Source organism: Canis lupus, chromosome 30 (genome assembly GCF_048164855.1).
Source record: "Canis lupus baileyi chromosome 30, mCanLup2.hap1, whole genome shotgun sequence".
In the NCBI taxonomy this organism is placed as follows: Eukaryota; Metazoa; Chordata; class Mammalia; order Carnivora; family Canidae; genus Canis; species Canis lupus.
In genome coordinates this window covers 23788023-23806584 of record NC_132867.1, presented here as the reverse complement: position 1 = coordinate 23806584, position 18562 = coordinate 23788023, and the positions used below count along the sequence as shown (strand labels likewise).

At 33.5% G+C, this 18562-nt stretch overlaps 1 long non-coding RNA gene across 1 annotated transcript in view; it reads left to right on the top strand.

The window, feature by feature from the left end:
• The window catches only part of LOC140621510 (uncharacterized), a 268877-nt gene that overhangs the window by 246439 nt on the left and 3876 nt on the right, over nucleotides 1-18562 (top strand). Inside the window, exon 2 of the long non-coding RNA XR_012021254.1 lies at nucleotides 16822-16976. This is a non-coding gene — a long non-coding RNA (uncharacterized lncRNA). The remainder of the gene's footprint in view (nucleotides 1-16821; nucleotides 16977-18562) is intronic.

The window sequence follows — 18562 nt, the reverse complement described above, 5'->3', positions numbered from 1 at the left end:
TTACATATTTGGTAACAAATTAGATTTAGCAAGGGTCTAAAGTATTCAATGTGGCCATGCAGTCTCTTTAATCTTAAATGACATTTCCCACCATTCAATGTTAGCAGATATAAGGATTCCCTTGAGGTAGAACTGCTGTATTATCCACATAAACTGGAACTGTTTATCTTTGTGAAGAAAAGTGAATGAAGTACACTAAATATTTATGTGGAATCATAAAGCTTATATAAGATAGAAAACTTAACCATTCAAAATTACACTTGCTGTTAATCTCACCTGGTAAATGTGAAAATACAGCGAAATCATTCAAGTTTCTTACCTAAGGAAAGCTTAATTTTTGCTCTCTAAAAAATATAACAATAATTGAGAAGTTTGAGGATTTTCTTCTGAGATAATTCTTTGACTCCTTTATGCAAGAATATATTGCGAGCCAGAACAATGATAAAAGTGTTTCTAAATCTTTTTGTAATATAGAAATTCTATCATTTGCTATTCGATACATATATAAGGATGACAATGGTTAATTCAATTATTGATACAATTAATGTTTCTTTAAAGTATCTTAAGAAACCTGTATATAACAATCTCAATTCCATTATGCTTTTTTTTGTTTGGTTTATATAAATTTTCAAAATTTATAGTTGTTGCTTAAGAATATGCTCTGATATATTGAACTTCAGTAATGAGAAACATTAAGCAGAAACAAGTTGGATAAATAATTTGTAGGAGTATATAAATTGAACAATAAAAATAATAAACATTGTAATGATTAAGTATAATGAATATTCTAATTTGTTTCTTTGGTTCTCTTACTCAAAATCCTGTGTTAATGAGAATATTTTTAGGGTATGTCCATTACATTAGTCCTCAGTAATCATTTATATCCACTATGCATTTATATACTCTTTCCCTTCATGAGTACAAACCACTGTTAATATACATAAATGTTTGGCAAATACATGGTTTAAATAATGCAAGATTTATGCAAGTCTACACATCATTATCCCTTTTTTTAATAATAAATTTATTGGTGTTCTATTTGCCAACATATAGCATAACACCCAGTGCTCATCCCGTCAAATGCCCCCCTAAGTGCCCGTCACCCAGTCACCCCCACCCCCCGCCCTCCTCCCCTTCCACCACCCCTAGTTCGTTTCCCAGAGTTAGCAGTCTTTACGTTCTGTCTCCCTTTCTGATATTTCCTACCCATTTCTTCTCCCTTCCCTTCTATTCCCTTTCACTATTATTTATATTCCCCAAAGGAATGAGACCATATAATGTTTGTCCTTCTCCGACTGACTTACTTCACTCAGCATAATACCCTCCAGTTCCATCCACGTTGAAGCAAATGGTGGGTATTTGTCATTTCTAATAGCTGAGGAATATTCCATTGTATACATAAACCACATCTTCTTTATCCATTCATCTTTCGATGGACACCGAGGCTCCTTCCACAGTTTGGCTATCGTGGCCATTGCTGCTAGAAACATCGGGGTGCAGGTGTCCCGGCGTTTCACTGCATCTGTATCTTTGGGGTGAATCTCCAGCAGTGCAATTGCTGGGTCGTAGGGAAGGTCTATTTTTAACTCTTTGAGGAACCATCATTATCCCTTAAAATAGATTTATTTCTTTTGAAGTATATCCAGTATTTGAAATCCATATTTAAAATACAAAGTTGGGATCCCTGGGTGGCTCAGCTGTTAGGCGCCTCCCTTTGGCCCAGGGTGTGATCCTGGAGTCCCGGGGTCGAATTTCACGTCGGGCTCCCGGTGCATGGAGCCTGATTCTCCCTCTGCCTGTGTCTCTGCCTCTGTCTCTCTCTCTATCATGAATAAATAAATCTTTAAAAAAAATAAAAAATAAAATACATAGTTAAGGTCATTCGTCATTAAAACAAAATTATTTACCTAATAATACACATTATATCACATTTCAAATATAAAGTCGTTTATGTATACAAAGTATTATTCACGGAAAAGGAGTTCAACTGATGCATTTTTCAAAACGGCAGGTATTATGTAAAGAATGATACATGTATAATTACCAAAGAGTTACTTTATATTCTAAACTGTAGTTTCTAAGCATATTTTCATGAAGCCTGCTGTTGATTAGACAATTAGTACTTTACTTCTTACTCAGGTTTTCTTAAATTTCCAGAATTTTACTGGAAGATATATTTATAACCCCTTCTTTGACTAAAAGCCCTCTTCTCTTTGAGCTTTGGAAGTCAAATTATTTCAATGTATCTAAGAAACCCTAAACATCTTTTAAGCTATTTAGCATTTTAATAACTTCTTATATTCATCACAGTACTGACAGTTATTGTTCACACCCCTGTTTTTAATTTGTTTTTATTTATTTATTTATTTATTTATTTATTTATTTATTTATTTATTTATGATAGTCACAGAGAGAGAGAGAGAGAGAGGCAGAGACATAGGCAGAGGGAGAAGCAGGCTCCATGCACCGGGAGCCTGACATAGGATTCGATCCCGGGTCTCCAGGATCGTGCCCTGGGCCAAAGGCAGGCGCTAAACTGCTGTGCCACCCAGGGATCCCCCTGTTTTTAATTTGAATATGTTCTTTCACTTATGACCTTTAATTGTCGTATGAATATAAGTTATATGCCTAATCTGATCACAAATTCCCTTTGAGCAGAAAGCACATCATAGATACCATATCCTGCCCTCACAGAAGCTAGTTTATTTCTGAATGCAAGCTATCCCAAAATATTGATGAATTACTATTTAAAAAATATGCTAAATAATTTTAAAGTGATTAAAGGAAATTTTATTCCAACAGCATACACTTATTGTAATCTAAAAGAATGGACTGCAATAAATAAATAAATAAATAAATAATAAATTAATTAATTAATTAATAAAAAGAAACAACTTTTATTTTTGTTTGTGATCTATAAAATTATTTTTGCCAATGTAAAATACTAATACTCACTTGAGGACCATGCCACCTTCTGAAAATGTCACACAGTTGCTTCTTAGATATCTCAAAGTTGGAGCAGTTCTCAGTCTTGTCCAGACTGAAGCCTATGGCCAACAAGTGTTTTCCAGGACACAAATCTGACCATGTTGGGATGCAGCCATGGAGCAAAGCAACACAGGAAGATGGAGAGGACTTTTCATTTAAGGGCAAAATATCCAAATGGGTGTCTGGCTAAATAATTTCTGCTTTCACACTAATCAACTTGTATAAAATGGAGCACCGTTTTTAAAGATGTGATGTGCTAGAGCCTGGCAAAGCTTCATACCATCTTTTATCACCTAATTGCTGTATACTTTTGAATCTATAAAACATATTTATCACTCTAAAGAAAACTTTTGACTTCTGGGGGAAAACATCCATTGTTCATGTCACATATGAGACATTTTTTAATTTTAGACTTACCTCAAGATATTGCTTTTTCAATTTTTTAAGATATCACTTGAAAAAGGAATATGCAAAATTAGGTGAACCAAGTATTCATTTTTTCCCCAACGGCTATGAAAAAAGTATTATATTAAATTATTTTTATTTTTAGTATATTTATTAGTCATAAAATTAAAAAATATATCTGCTTTTTAAGTTTAATTATAACCTATGAAAGAAAATGTCACCTCTGTTTTATTTAACATTTTAGATGCATAGTACACATTACAAAATACATGCATGTTTGTGATCTTTGTTGATTCCAAATATTTTAAGAGGAATAACATTGAAAGATTCTGCTACTTAAATCTTAAATGCATGTAATCTTCAAAACCCAAATGAGTCATCAGACATTCAAAGCAAATTCAGACCAGACCTTCTGGTGATAGCGTTTTGAATTTTAATGGTTCCCATTCTATTTTTTTTTTTAATTTTATTTATGATAGTCACACACACACACAGAGAGAGAGAGGCAGAGACACAGGCAGAGGGAGAAGCAGGCTCCATGCAGGGAGCCCGACGTGGGACTCGATCCCGGGTCTCCAGGATCGCGCCCTGGGCCAAAGGCAGGCGCCAAACCGCTGCGCCACCCAGGGATCCCAATGGTTCCCATTCTAGAAGAACATTGTATTCTGTCCTAACCAATTAAATTTTTCACTTTAAATTTAAAAACAAGGCAAAAAATCAGTTTATTTCATGAACTCCATTCAAGATTTCTAACCACATCTCCAAATAATGAGGAATAAGCAGGTACTGGTCCTCATGCATGTACTCTCCTGTACAACACCTGAACTGTGCAGGTATGACCTGGAAATAGAGTTAAAGATTTATGCTGGATTCTTTCAGTGCACTGATGGGGACACATATACCTACAGTTTCAAAAAAGATGATGCTAATATTGTTGAAAATCTTAAAATGTATGTGAAATTTTTCTTAGGAAAATTATTCTTTCATATAGGTAACTAAAAACACTTCCATCTGTTTTAAATAAAGACTTTAAAATTTCAATAAAATTTTGGGTAAGATAATGGTCCTCTTTCTTTGTACATTTGATGATACTCATTCTTTTTAAAAAGTTTTTCTAATAGCAAATTTTATTGCTTTTCATTTACCTTTAAATGTTTACATTGAATTCACATAAACTCTTTCCAAGGTATTTATTCCCAAAATACTATGGCAAACAAAAAATAACCATGTTATTTATATATCTATCTATCCATTTATTTATTTTTAAAGATTTTTTTTATTTATTCACGAGAAAAACAGAGAGAGAAAGAGACAGGCAGAGGGAGAAGCAGGATCCATGCAAGGAACCTGATGTAGGACTTGATCTCAGGCCTCCAAGATCACATGCTGAGCTGAAGGCAGCTGCTTAACCACTGAGCCACCCAGGCATCCCATGTTTTTTTTTTTTTTTTTTTTTTTTTTTTTTTTTTTTATTACAGCTTTTATAGGAAGAATACATTATGCATCTTGGATTACTACTCTCACCATTTATAAATCTTTTTTTTGCCAGAAATTACTTTGAAAATACATTGTTTTAATAACTAAAACCAAATGGAGAAAAAGAATCTTATAAGTATATAGTTTCATTAGAAAATTTTCTTATATTATCTAAGATTTTCATCTGAGTACATTTTCATCAGGATACATCCACTGGAATCTATCTTGAAATAAATATCCAGAATCGTGAATTTTAAAGCCCTAGCAACTGAATAACTAAAAACTCAGGTTTTAGTAACTAGCAAGAACTATAGATTGGACACAAATACAAAATGGATGTATTCTCTCATGATTTGGATGTTTCTGACTAAACTTGATTCTCAGCAGCAAAGATAAGGGGAAAATAAGGATTTTTAAAAAGCAAGTAAGTTTAAATCGAAAAGTATACTGAAGTATTTATTATATTAGAATTCAGAGGAAGCCTCATGTAATCCAATTTGTGAGAAATTATGAGTTAAAACTTGTAATCCTTTTCTTATAAGATTCATTTGAGTTCAGTAAAACCTAATAAAATGCCATGGAGAATAAATTATTGTTCCTAATTATTCTCCCTTAGACTATAATAACTTCCTCCAATATCTGAAGAAGGAATATGCATGTTATACCTGTGAAAATGCAGAATTGTATTAATCATGCTCTTCAGAACAAAAGCAAGTTCTATAGCTGTAAGTTAACAAGTTCCAAAATTTGTTTCCATTATCTCTTTTCTACAGAGTAAGAACTTTACTTTTCTTGTTGGATATGTCCCACAAGAACCAGAGTAGGTTTTTTTTTCCATAAATCCCTGGAATTTGATAACATGCTTTACATCAGTCAATTAAATAGACCATCACATACAGTGAATCAAGACACATTTTGTCTGGGACGCATTTCAAAACTGTCTGGAATACTTTTCTAACGCAGAATTATAAAATTTTTGTATTATTTCAGATTATCCATTTTTTGGGACAAGGACAAGCTTTGTGAGCAATTTTCACACTTTAGAATGCAATGTATATTCTATTAAGTACTATTATTGATGTGTGAGCAATGAAGTTCATGTTCATTAATTCAATTTGTAGATAAATTGAGGAAATATTAAAGAACAATGTTATATATTCTTTTCACAAGGAAGGAAGGAAAAAGAAGGAAGGAGAGAGAGAAGAAAGAAAAGAAAGAGAGGAAAGAAAGAAAGAAAGAAAGAAAGAAAGAAAGAAAGAAAGAAAGAAAGAAAGGAAAAGAAAGGAGAAGAGAGAGGAGAGGAAAATGAAATCCCAGTACTTTTAGAATATAAAATATGTGGTCTCTGTGAGAGAATTTGTTGCTGTTCTCACTGTATCCTCAGCACCTATATACTTGGAACATAGTAAATATTTGATAAATAATTACAAACTATAAAATCCAATACAATCTCAGAATTAGTTTTAAATTAACCAGAACTAGTATTTCTTGGAGTATAGTGGCATGTCAATTTTATATATTTAGAAAAGAGTGAATGTCTCTCTCTATATAAAGCAGTTCTATAAATCTCACCGTTACTCTGGCAGAGATTCTAGTCATAAAAATAATAATTTATCCTCAATATAACCCTTAAAATTTCAGAGATACCTAATTTTTGTCATAATTTGTACTGTGTGGAAAAATGGAAGTTATATTCTAAAAGAAAAGAAACCCAAACACTAAAAATTAATTTTATTTGCACCAAATATTTTCTACCTTTAAAAATAAAGTATATGAGGACAAAATCAAATAAGAAGAAAAAAGTCATACTTTGAAACACTTGAAATAGGACACCTTTACATAAAAAGGATCACTATGCCTGAGAAGTGGTTTCTGGCTAACCGAGCCTGAGTCAAAAGGAGCCAATTTTGGGATCCCTGGGTGGCACAGCGGTTTGGCGCCTGCCTTTGGCCCAGGGCACGATCCTGGAGACCCGGGATCGAATCCCACATCGGGCTCCCGGTGCATGGAGCCTGCTTCTCCCTCTGCCTATGTCTCTGCCTCTCTCTCTTTCTCTCTCTCTCTCTCTCTCTGTGTGTGACTATCATAAATAAATAAAAATTTTAAAAAAAAGGAACCAATTTTAAATTTGAGCAGATGGATTTGGTGTGTAAATGGTGAAGAGGAGTTTGGTAACTTCTTTTTCTTTGCTGTGAGGACTTAAGTCTTCACAGTATTTGAAACTAATCTAAGTTAAACCCGAATAGTTACTAAATATTACTTATGAGATATTCTCTTGCTTCCTGTCATATGTAAGAAAAACATATTTATTTCATTATATTTAGGCAAAGTCCTTTGTGTGGTCTATGAGTGGTCCTGAGCCTATGATACAGACCTTAGCTCTTTTTTCCAGCGTTGCCTCCTTCTCTACCTCTGCATTTACCCCTCCTTCCAGGCCAGCTGCTTCCTATCCTCTACCTAGCATGTTCTCCCCCCAGTTGTGTGTGCTACTTATTCAGGGTTCAGCCTCACCACCTTGGCAGAGAGTTCTTTCATCACCCCTTTCTAAAGCGATGTCCCTCTTAGCACATGCTGGTTCTCCTTTAGTTTTTAATTGTAATCATCACCTAACACACCCTCGTATAAAAAAAGCTTCTCCCATTAAAGTATCAACTGCAGGAGTTCTAAAGCTTTACCATTCACTGACAAATCCTTAGCATCCAAAATAATTCCTGGTTCAAAGTATCAAAGAAAATGTTTGTTGGATTAAATAAATGGTATGGAGTATTTAAATAGGTATCATCAGATAGTAAGTAATGTGTGTATTATTTAGCATATATACAAATGTTTATATATGTAGGTTCACCTCTGTATTTCAGAGGATGAGTAACTCACCCAAAATAGGGTCATTGATAAGAGAGTCACCATGCTATACTGCCTCCTAAGACTATGACAGAGGAAAATTCAATAAAACTAGTTACTAATTTACAGCAAAGAATGAATATAGAAAAATTACCTTCAAAAACAAGTGAAAATTACTGATCAGGTCTTAGAGAAAGGGAAGCCACTGTCTCCATTTATTTAAGAATATTCATGGATTGGTGGGATGCCTGTGTGGCTCAGTGATTGAGCATCTGTCTTTGGCATAGGTCATGGTCCCAGGGTCCTGGGATTGAGTCCTACATCAGGCTCACTGCAGGAAGCCTGCTTCTCCCTCTGCCTATGTCTCTGCCTCTCTCTCTGTGTCTCTCATGAATAAATAAAATCTTTAAAAAAAAAAAGAATATTCATGGACTGGGGAAAAATGCTACAAAGGATAAGTTAAGTCACTTGGTAATTTATATCAATTTTAATAAAATTTAATATAATTAATTGCTGAAGAGCAGTTAACTTCATAGCACTAATTCCCAGTAAACCTTGTTAAATTTATTTCCAGGGTCTCTAAAGAATAGAGGGAATTTTAGATGGCTTAATTGAGCAATACATGAAGATATAATAACTGAAAATGTCTGAAAATAATGTTTAACCATAATTTCATATGATTATAGGAAAACATAGTAAATAAGCATTTCATTCATTTATATTTAGCAATATAGAAATTTCAGTGATCCACCCATTTTGGCACATTGTTTCTAAGACTTGCAGCCTTATTGAAGCAAGATGGTTTATCTCATGATACTCTACAGTGAGCTAATACAACTCACAAAACACCAGTGTAGGCAACACATATGACTGCAGAAATAGCATTTCTACTTCTAAAGCATTATTGATTAACATCTTACATTAAGCTAGAATTTGGATTGTGCTTTGCAAATAGCAAATGACAGAAAGAAAGGGCATCCTTGTGAGGGGGAATAACATAAACTAAGTATATTGGCCCTGAGAAGGGGGGTTCAAGGGTGTTGATCACCTGCACAATTGAAAAGCTATATGTAATTTCTGACTCTCCCTATGAATAGCTTCCTGCTGACTGGAAGCCTTACCAATAACATAAATGGCCAGTTAACACATGTTTTGTATGTTATTTGTATTCTATATTGCATTATTATAATAAAATAAGCCAAAGAAATGTAAGTGTCATTAACAAAATCATAAAGAGTGAGGGCACTTGGGTGGCTCAGTGGTTGAGCATCTGCCTTCAACTCAGGTCCTGATCCCAGGTTCCTGGATCAAGTCCCATATCAGGCTCCCTGCAGGGAGCCTGATTCTCCCTCTGCCTATGTCTGCTTCTCTCTGTGTGTCTTCTATGAATAAATAAATAAAATCTTTAAAAAAAGAAAATCATAAGAAAAAGTACATTTACAGTACTGTATTGTATTTATTGATACCATAAGTTTATGTACCTGTTTTCAAGATAAATTGTCAGTATCTACACCAATACTGTCTTCTATAATACAAAACACTCCAGATGTTATATGTATTACTGACACCGGACATCAAAAATGAAAAAATAGTGTATAGTGTATAAGTGTGTGCATAAATTTTGATAAATTTTAACTCCTTATAATAGATTCATGGTAGTAAATGATAAAGTAGATGAACATACATATGTTTTATGTATTCATAGAATATCTAACTTTTTCTTAATTATTTTCAATATTTCTAGGCTATATTGTGAGTTTTATTAATTGTCAAAATCTCCGAAAAAATTCCCCAGAATATTTGTTGGAAAAAAATCTGTTATGTATGTGGACTCGCATAATGCAAATCTGTGTGACTCAGTGTCAACTATATAGTATTTAGAAAAATGGATTGAACACTTAGCGCAGTGAGGAGACTGATTTGTGTGTGAAGACTTCTTGCATAAACTTTATCTAGAGACAAGGTTAAAAATAAAAGCTAATATATATGCATTTGTTCTTTTCAAACTTTTTTAGTATATACTCTTAGTAATAAAATTGCATAATATCATATTGAATTAGTCAATTTTAATTATTTCATTTAGTAAATATAAATCTAAAACATTATTAAGAATATTTGTATACCTCCAATAGGTGAGCTTTCATATACATTTGAGAATATGCATGCATGCTATTTTGAGAGCTCATTGGTGTATGCAATGATGCAAATGAAGCAGACTACTGGTTTTTAAATATGAATGTGATAAAATTTCAGCAGGATTTTAGAAGGTTAACCATCAATAGAATGCAGAAATATATGGAACAAGTGAGATAAGTGAAAAGGCCATCTCCACAGTCCATACAAAAAATGATAAGATAGAGATCCACGGTGGAAATAGCCTAGAAAACCATTTCTGAACATATCAACACACACTGATTTCTACATCCTAGCTCATTAGATTAGAAAAGACATTGAGAGCGCTTGAGTGGTTCAATTGGTTGAGCAGCCAACTCCTGATTTCAGCTCAGATTGTGACCTCAGGCTTTGGGGATTGAGCCTGTGTCACGTCCCCCACTCATCAGGGAGTCTGCTTGAGATCCTCTCTCTCTCCCTTTCCCTTGCCTTCCCTGTTCACTTGCACTCTCTCTCTCTAAATAAATAAATCTTTTTTAAAAAATCAAGAAGACACTGACTCTCCTACATCTAGTAGTCTGAAGCTCTTGGGTAAATAGGGCAGTGTCTTTTATTCCTCCCCTGTCTCTAAGAATGTCTGTAGTGTAATAGGGAAAATATATAATGTTCATAATAATGATTTTAATGATCTATAACAAGTTAAATTGTACTTCATATGGTATATAGTGAAATATGTTGAATGCGATTTTGAATTATTTTGATGATAAACTTTAAAAAATATCTTCTGAAATTTGTCCTACAGAAATTCTTCATGTCAGTTAAGTGCTGTGTTATAGTATACATTGTATTTATATTACAATATGAAATGTCCAGATGTGAGTAGATGCAAGCACTGAGGTGGACTGTATTAAAAATTTCCTGACAAGGGATCCCTGGGTGGCGCAGCGGTTTGGCGCCTGCCTTTGGTCCAGGGCGCGATCCTGGAGACCCCGGATCGAATCCCACATCGGGCTCCCGGTGCATGGAGCCTGCTTCTCCCTCTGCCTATGTCTCTCTGCCTCTCTCTCTCTCTCTCTCTCTGTGTGTGTGACTATCATAAATAAATAAAAATTAAAAAAAAATTTCCTGACATTTTAGTATCCATCTTTCAAAGGGGAAACTATGAATATTTTAATGCTTCCATGGATTAGATTTCCATAAAACTCTCATGGAATATCCTCTTTATTTTCTCATATTTTACTTTATTTATTTTTTAAGTTTTTATTTAAATTTTAGTTAGTAACATAGAGTGTAATACTGGTTTCAGGAATATAATTTGATGATTCATCACTTACATACAACACCCAGTGCTTGTCACAACAAGTGCCCTCCTTAACATCCATCACCCATTTAGTACACCTGCCCCACCTCATGCAATCCTATTTGTTCTCTATAGTTAATAGTCTCAAATATTTTGTTCATGTGTTAAGCAATGTTTCCCCTGCTTTTCAAATCCCTTATTTGTGTGGGTTTGGGGGTGGTGTGGGGTCCCCCTGTGGCCAGCACCCTGGTGGAGACAATAAACAGTAGAGAGGAAGGGGGTTCTAGACTAGTCCTGCAGGAAGAACCATGGACCTCAAGACGTCTGCCTTATTCACTGGCTTCCCAGGGGATTTCCTTCCACCCTTCTAAGTGTTCATATTTAGTTACAGTTTTAGAAAAATGTTAAGCATTTATTTTGAGGTAAAAATAAAAACTAATTTCATACTACTTAGGTTTTCTTTTTTTATTTTGCATTTATTGTCCTTTCTTTTCTGCTTCTTTTGCATGAGTTATGTGGGGAGACCAGGAGGAGGAGGGATGTTAACAATTTCTCACACTTAGAAACAAAGAAGTACTCCTGTTTCTGGATACACTTGGATGTGGAAGCCCTAAGAGCATGTGGTGCAGTGAATTAAAAGTTGCATTTGAAATCTTTGTATTCCCATGACTAGTTTTGTCTTCCAGATTAAAACGATATTGCTGATGCACCCAAGGGCTAACGTATAAAACAGAAATGATTTCTAAAAAAAAAAAAAAAAAAGAAACTATTTTTTCCCTTCCTCATCTTCATCTGTTTTGTTTCTTAAATTCCACATAAGTGAAATCATATGGTATTTGTCTTTCTCTGACTGACTTATTTCACTTAGTGTAATATACTCTAGCTCCATCCACATTGTTGCAAAGGGAAATATTTTATCTTTTTGATGGCTGAGTAATTTTTTATATATATACCACATATTCCTTATCCATTCATCAGTTGATGGACATTTGGGCTTTTTCCATAGTTTGGCTATTGTCAGTAATGCTGTTGTAGATTTCAAGATGCATGTGCCCCTTTGGGTCAGTATTTTTGTATCTTCTGGATAAATACCTAATAGTTTAGTTGTTGGTTCATAACATAGTTCTATTTTTAACTTTTTGAGGAAACTTCATACTGTTTTCCAGAATGGCTGCACCAGTTTGCATTCCCACTCCTAGTGTAAGAGGGTTCCCCTATCTCCAGTCCTTGCAAACATCTGTTGTTTCCTGTGTTGATAATTTTAGCTATTCTGACTATGTCATAGGTATCTCATCATAGTTTTGATTTGTATTTCCCTGATACTGAGTGATGCTGAGCATCTTTTCATGTGCCTGTTGCCCTGGATGTCTTATTTGGAAAGATGTCTATTCATGTCTTCTGCCTATTTCTTAACTGGACTATTTGTCTTTTGGGTGTTGAGTTTGAGGAGTTCTTTATACATTTTAGATACTACCCTTTATCAGGTATGTCATTCACAAATATCTTCTCCCAGTCCATAGGTTGCCTTTTAGTCTTGTTGATTTTTTTCCTTCTCAGTACAGAAGCATTTTTATCTTGATGACGTCTCAAAAATTCATTTTTGCTTTTGTTTCCCTTGCCTATTTTCTCATACTTTATAAACAAATCAATTATAAAAATTAATATAATAAATGTAATATATAATACACTGCATGTATTTGACAAAATCATATGCATGTTTATAGTTAATTTTAAAATTTTAATATTTCATACAATCTACTCTCTCTAATAGACAGAATTTCCATATTTATAGTATACAGAATTCTGTATGATTTTGTCTCATTTTTTCCAAAAATGTGGGAAATTTTCCAGAAGACAAGTAATATCTATTCAAAACTGACATTTTGCTCAGTTTATCTTAGTTTATCTTAGGCAGTTCATTGTATAATTTGATCTGCAGAGTTTAAGTTTATTAGAGTTTTAGTTAGCTATAACCTCATTTAAATATCATTCTTTACATGAGCAAAAGAAAAACAAGACTAGAAATGTGTAATTTGAAATTTTACATGCAACAACTTTTCATTACATGTAAACCAAAGCACATTTCTTTAATATTTAAGTATTTTGATATTTAATATTAATAATTTAAGTAATATTTTAATATCTTCTCAAAACATTTCCAAGTATGGATATCTTTCAAGTTGTATATTCACTTATGTAAAGTACAAAATTAAAATATATTTATTTTAAATAAAATAATGCAGCTTCAGTGGCCCAGCAGTTTGGCACCACCTTCTGCCCAAGGTGTGATCCTGGAGACCTGGATCGAGTCCCATGTCAGGCTCCCTGCATGGAGCCTGCTTCTCTCCCTCTCCCTCTGCCTGTGTTTCTTCTCTCTCTCCCTCTCTGTCATGAATAAATAAATAAAATCTTTAAATATATATATGTATAAATAAATTTACTCAATTTAGTTAAATGTCATTACTTTTAAAATTCACTCACTCTGTCCCATCGTCAACACTAATACTATTTTGAAATAACTGAGCTGTTTTTCCATATGAAACAGAATATGACTATTTAAGTGTTTAAATTAATAATAATGGATGATAATGGTTTAGGGGTACTTTTTTATTTCAGTAACTTTATCGAATGGTATAATTTAAATCTTTGATACTGACAACAACCGAAGAAGTATTTACTATCGTCATTCTTATTTGCTGGTAGGAAAAGTAGGTTAACTATTCACAAAGGAAAAAAGCATATCTAAGAACTGAAACATCTCTTAGCTCAAATAGCAAGATACTGGAGACAAAGAGATCCTCCTCAGGCAAGCTTCCTGTTTCCAGAGCCGCTGCCATCAGCAAATACGCAATTCTCACCCTCTAGTCAGTTTGGATGGAAAGATTGAAACAAAAGTTATTGCACCTTATATGTGTGCCAATTTCAAAGTGTGTTCAACAACTACAGGGAAGTAGTTTTATAGATCCTTTTGCCATCCTGAGTTGTATATGAACTCAAAAGGTAAAGAATACTGTTCCTTATAAGTTTCTTTCTCAAAAAAATAAAACTTTAGAGATTAACATTTTGGAATGTCAAAAGCTATTACGAATAACAGAAGAGAACAAATAGATAATTCCTCTCCCCAAATCAATAATAATATGGCCTGGCTTCTAAAGACTGTTTCCATATGTATAATACAAATCTAGAGTATGCATTTTCTATTTGAGTTAGTGGAAGTTTAGTGTCAATGCCTAAGAATGCCTAAAAAAAAAACACGAAATATATTTTAAGTCTGTGAACTGTGTTAGCAAACATGTGACATAATGATGATACCTTTAATAAAATCAGTACAATTTATTAAAAACAACAATGAAAGGAACTACAAGGGTTCTAAAAAGAGTGACCTAGATATTCAGTATATGCAGTCCTTTTTTTTTTTTAGTATATGCAGTCTTATATGCCTTGGGTACTCATAGGTACTGCAGTAGCTTGATTCACAGGTAAGGATGTGCTGTTTAGAACCGAGAAAAGGCTTCAGGGATTTACAAATCTATAGTTTTATGCAAACTCAGCATGTATGTGTATTAGGCAGAGCAGGAGTCCATATGTTTTATTAGAATCTCTCTAATGTCCATATAGTAACAACAAAAGTTTGAGAAAATGGTCTTTCAAATTTGTTCTTAAGTTCTAGTTGACCTAAGTAAACAATTGCAAAATAACTGTTATTTTTCTCCAACACTTCGGATTCAATATTTCACTAATTTCTGGCTCCTATTTTTGCAATAGGGAGATCTACTACTTCTTTGTAGATAATCAGTTTTCTCTTAAGATCCCATTGCCTTACTGGTTTTGTTTGTTTGTTTGTTTGTTTGCAGCATCTTTTTCAGTTTTTTCCATGCCTGGAAATCATGCTTCTAGGCTCTAAAGATCTGTGTCTTTTACCAGTTCACAGCAAATACTCAGCTATTACCTTCACTGAAAGTACTTCATTTTCAAGTCTCTTCCAGATATGTGTTAGAATTAAACACGGAATGCCATGATCACATGCATTAACTTAAACATCTTTTCCATATTTTTATTTATCTTTTGGACTTAAAATATTTTCTTCCACTTTGTTATCTAGTTTGTATTTTTCTTCTGTCTCTATTAAGCTACTTAACATGTTTTATTTTAATTTAAGTTATCCCTTGATTAGAAGGACAGGGAACACTCCAACACAAAAATTAACTTGGTAAGTGATTCAGTTTCCAAGAAATTTGTTAATTAATTGCATGGGACCCTCACTTGCACGCTCTGCTCCAGGTCTTACATATAGAAGTGTACATTTTCAAGACTCGGTTGAAGTCCTAACAATTGTTCTGATGATTGATGTGGTAGGGAATCAATTTTCTAAATATTGTGAATTGCTAACAATTCATAAATCAGCAACTTCATTTAAGTATAAAAAGTAAGACATTTTGACATGTTTTGAGAATATTATCCAAAATATAACAAAGCTTTCTGGTTTGGAATAACATGACATTTTCTTCACTCTCTATTTAGATTTTGTGAAGACATATTTCACTACGAAGCCAATGAAAAGAAAATAATAATTTTACTAAACAGCAGCTCCTCTCTTTAGTCCTTATAATTGAAAATTAAAATTTGATATTTTCTACCTATAAATTTTCTTTTACAGAGCATAAAGATTTTTTCTTTCAAAAGGAAATTTATTTTTCATTTGAATTGAAATATTTGGTTAGTTAAAATTTATATTTATTTGTTTCTCTTTATAACCACACAAATTATTATGTGATTTGGTTTATCAAAAACTAGGTTGATGCTTAGAATAGATTTTTTCTTTTCTTTTAAACATAAGAAAAAAGTATCAAATAAAATTTTTCTAATAGCTTTTATCTCTACTCTTTAAAGGATATAATGATTAACAGTTTGAAAATAGTTACCCAGTTGGATCTAGGCAGTAGCCTCAGAGGACATAATTATAATGCATACATTTTAATATATAGATGGTAATTTGAATATTATTGAGCTTAGTTTATAAACACTATAATTAAGGTCATGTACAGATTCCATGATTACTTATGCTTCTAAAATCTTATAATTTCTAATCTCAGTGAAAGGCTTTATTTCAAATGAAGTTTGCACCAATTTTTTTTTATATTAAAAGAAGTTATTTTCCCATCTTATTGGGGAAAAAAACATTATTTTCTCAATTTTGATTTCACTGACTTTGTTGTAGCTATTTACATTATTTTAAGGTTCAGATTTGTCGTGACAATATATAGTAAATCAGTATGTTGACATATTAATTTTAAATGCAAATGTGAATAGGGATGTAGTAAATATAAGTAGATGAAAGTAAGACAATACATGCATATTCTTCCTTATTCGTAAAAATACAATATATCATCAATAAACACAGCCAGTACCAGAATAAATTCCTTTCTCCTAATTTCTTTTTTTTTAAGATTTTATTTATTTATTTGACAGACAGGGAGACAAAGCATGAGCAGGGGGAGTGGCAGAGGGAGAGGGAGAAGCAGGCTCCCCACTGAGCAGGGAGCCTGATCGGGGCTCTAGCCTAGGACCCTGGGATCATTACCTCAACTGAAGGCAGATGCTTAACCAACTGAGCCACCCAGGTGCTCCTCTTTCTTCCATTATAAATTAACATCACAGTAGTCTACTCTTATCCATGTTTTCACTTTCTGTGGTTTCAGTGGTCATCGAGGGTCCAGAAGCAGATGATCCTCCTGATGTCTCATCAGAAGGTCAATGGTAGGCCTAACAGCCACATGACAATGCCTTTGTCATTCATCTCATTTCATCTCTTCATAGAGGCATTTTATCATCTTACGTCATCATCATAAGAAAGGTGAGTACAGTATAATAAGATCTTTTGAGAATGAAAGAGACAATATTTTCTAAATTTCTGGTACAGTGTATTGTTATGATGGTTCTATTTTATTATTAGTTACTGTTACTAATTTCTTACCATACCTAATTTATAAATTAAACTTTATCATAGGTATGTATGCATAGGAATAAACATAGGATATATAGGATTTGGTGCTTTCTGTGGCTTCAGGAATCCAAGGAGGATTTGGAATGTACCCCTTGGTGGATAAGGGGGATTACTGTATATTAGAAAACTTTTGAAAACATCTGTTCCATAGATAACAAAGAAAACTATATACTATCTAAATTTAGACATTTGCAAAAGCCCAGAGGTAGAAGTCTGAGTTGGTAAAGTTATTCTAGAAGCTGACAAAAATGTAGGCCTAGCTAGAGTGATCCAGAACATCACCTTAACTCATTAAAAATATGAGTAAGATAGAAATATTGTCAAAACTAACCTACATAGGGATGCCTGGGTGGCTCAGTGGGTGAGCATCTGCCTTTAGCTCAGGGCATGATCCCGGGGGTCTGGGATTGAGTCCCACAACAAGCTCCCTGCAGGGAGTCTGCTTCTCCCTCTGCCTATGTCTCTGCTTCTCTCTGTGTCTCTCATGAATAAATAAATAAAATCTTGAAAAAAAAAAAAACAAAACAAAACTAACCTACATACCTGTTCAGACTAATTTTTGTTATGACATGCACACACACATATGCACACTCACACATGTTAACACTCTTTGTAATCCAAAGATTGGGCGGATTCAGTTTATATGAAGATTTTGTGATTGCATAAAATGAATTATGGAGAGTTTAAAAAAAAATATCCTTACCAATTTTTCCTCACCTTCTCTGAGGTACATTTTAACCTGCCAGATTACCAGATGTCATCCAAATCAAGTAGTAACTGTTAGACTGTGACAGGGGTATGATTAGACTTCATCATTATTAAAATGAAGCTATCATAAACATTTTTGCTTATGAGGAATGTATAATATTTTAAAGTGTTTCTGGTGGATTCATATGTAGCTAACCTAAATCCCTTCCAATCCTCCAAAAAAAGAAATAGATTGTTTCATTTAACAACTCCCCAAACCCAGAGATATAAAACAACAATAAATTTATTATGTATCATGATTCTCTGAATCAGAAAATCCACATGGCATTGATAGAGGTCATTGTTTATGTTCAACCTAGGATGAGTTGGGTTGAATGATTTGGTTTGCGCTGTGGTTGAATGCTGGCCCACTGGACTCGCTTGGCAGTCTCGGGATAATTTTAATCCATACCTTGCAATTCAGGGCTTCTAGAGAAGTATTTTATGAGAGAGACCCAGGCCCATGATAAAATGTCCCATTTGGCCAAGCCTCCATAATTCCTGAAAGGTCAGTTCTACTACATTACTTTGGGCTAACAATTCACCAGGACGTGCCCAGATTCAAGGAGAGGAAAAAAATAAAATTATCTTACTTAGCAGAGTAGCAAGGCATTCATAGACATCTCTAATCTACCATATAGATGAAATTCAAAGATTTGTTTTTAAAAAAATTGTTTTTGTTTTAATAT